Raw genomic sequence first — 2,585 nt, 5'->3', positions numbered from 1 at the left:
AGATCCTGAGAGGAGACAGGATGCCACATTCTGAAATATCCCTCAGCTACCATCACTCCATGGCCCAGACCACGTAGCTCCCCCTAGTAGCACCCCTTTCAGCACCTCTGAACAAATGGTTGGGAGGTCAGCTGATGGTGGAGGGATTTTAAGAGTAATTTTGAGTATGTAGAGTTTTTGCCTTGGACGCTTTAGCCCCCAGCTGTCCTGCCAAGTTTGTCTCCACTTAGCAGCACCAGGCGCATGGCTTGATGAGAAATGCTGTTGTATAAATGAATGACTCCTCCAATGTTAGACTAAGGAGGACCTTTAATGATTTTTAGGCCAATCCACATTTTATGGAGTAATAAATTATAGTAATAACCATTTATCGAAATCTGTCTCTATACTAGACCCCATGCTGAGTGTTTTATATATACATTATCTAATTTTCTTCTTTCAACAAGAATGTAAGCTGGAAGTTGTCCTCCCTTCTTTCCTTCCTTCCTTTCTGATTTATTACTTGAGGGAGAGTGTGTGCATGAGCAGGGGGGAGGGGCTAAAAGGAGGGAGAGAGAGAGAGAGAGAGAAGCAGACTCCCTGCTGAGCAAGGAGCCAGACAGATGGACATGGGGCTCAATCCCAGTACCTGGAGATCATGACCTGAGCTGAAGGCAGATGCTCAACTGACTGAGCCACCCAGGTGCCCCCCTACTTCTTTTTTTTTTAAATTAAAAAAAATGTACTAAGAGCTAGCATTGTTTTCTTCATCAGATTGTTGTCTTAGATAATCCACTGAAGGGTGATCACTTAATCTGACCTGATGAAGCCTGTATACTTCAAGTACTGACAGAAACTGATGGCACATACTGAGGCCATATTTCTGGGTATGATGGTACCAGTTTGAGCAGACACAGCAAGAGTGAGAACTCTGGCTGTAATTTTGGGGATGACTCCAATAGAGCTGCTAGTGACCCAACTTGCTTTCAGGGGTGCAACTAGATAAAAGATTGCCCAGCTGATGACTTGCAGGACCAGCTGTGTCCAGAGCACACTGTTTGACCCTATGCTATACTGCTTGTCATTGCATCTGAAGGAAATAGACCCACGGAATGGCAGAAACTTGACCTGGTCCCCCTCTCAGGCAGGACAGCCTCTCTAACCAGAGGTGCCTCCATTCCTGGGCCTTCCAAGACACCTGGCTGCAAGGACACCATGAAGAGAAAAAAAGAATTTCAAGTGCATTTTAAGAACCACCTTCATTCTCTTGCCCTGGATGGAAGGAACATGTACTCAAAGACCAAGCCGGGAAGAAAGATTTGATCAGGGCAGGATCCATTTCCCATGGCGACGCCTTCTTGAGTAGAAGCTCTGGTATGAAGAAAGACTTGTTTAAAGCAGTTAAAAGCAGCAATCCCCATTGTGTCAAGTGGTGACAGTATAATCCTCCTTAATAATTTTGTTCCCTCTCCAAACTCCCCTCCATTATGCATCCTTAAAATGTGACTTCAGATGCCTCTTTAGGTTTCTAGTCTTGTAAGTGCAGGGGGATTTGGCAAGAGGGGAAGAGGTAAAGACTGTCTCTCTTGCACTCAGATCACTTAGTGATGCATCACTAAAACACCTCCCCCCATTGTTTTGGCTAGAGCTACTTATTTTAAAGTTTTTTAGTGTAAATTTAAATTATGTACAAAAAGTAGAGCTATTAATATGTTAAACCCCCACATCTCCACCTAGGTTTAATAATATCAACATATATGGCTGGTCTTACTTCATTTATACCAAATCAACTCCTATCACCTTACCACTGGATGTTTTAAAGGAAATCCCAGATGCATCTGAGATATATACATCTTTTATCTCCAAAGATAAAGATGTTTTTTTCCCCTTAGGTCAGGAACATGACAGGAATGTCCAGTCTCAACATTGTTGTTCAACATAGTATTGGAAGTCCTAGCCTCAGCAATCAGACATCAAAAAGAAATAAAAGACATCCACATCAGCAAAGAAGTCAAACTTTTGCTTCTTGTAGATGACATGATACTCTGTAGAAAAACCAAAAGACTCTTACCAAAAAAAATGCTAGAACTGATACAGGAATTCAGTAAAGTCTCATGATATAAAATCAATGCACAGAAGTCTGTTGCATTTCTACACATCAACAACGAAGCAGCAGAAAGAGAAATCAAGGAATTGATCCATTTACAATTGCACCAAATACCATAAGATACCTAGGAATAAATCTAACCAAAGAGGTAAAGGATCTGTACTCTGAAAGCTATAGAACACTTATGAAAGAAATTGAGGAAGACACGAAGAAATGGAAGAACATTTTATCCTTATTTTGGAAGAACAAATATTGTTAAAATGTCTATAATACTGAAAGCAATCTACATATTTAAAGCAATCCCTATAAAAAAAACCAGCATTTTTCACAGAGCTGGAACAAACAATTCTAAAATTTGTGTCGAACTAGAAGAGACTCCAGTCAAAATAATGTTGAAAAAGAAAACCAAAGCTGGTGGCATCACAATTCTAGACTTCAAGCTCTATTACAAAGCTGTAATCACCAAGACAGTATGGTACTGGTACAAAAACAGACCTAT

At 40.7% G+C, this 2,585-nt stretch overlaps 1 pseudogene; it reads right to left on the bottom strand.

Moving 5' to 3' along the window:
* Positions 1-789: 789 nt before the first annotated feature.
* LOC125082988 (40S ribosomal protein S29-like) lies at positions 790-1,400 on the bottom strand (annotated as a pseudogene).
* Positions 1,401-2,585: the final 1,185 nt, after the last annotated feature.

The sequence above is a fragment of the Lutra lutra genome, chromosome 13, assembly GCF_902655055.1.
Source record: "Lutra lutra chromosome 13, mLutLut1.2, whole genome shotgun sequence".
NCBI lineage: Eukaryota > Metazoa > Chordata > Mammalia > Carnivora > Mustelidae > Lutra > Lutra lutra.
The sequence above is the reverse complement of the archived record's forward strand: the minus strand, read 5'-3'. Positions and strand labels throughout refer to the sequence as shown.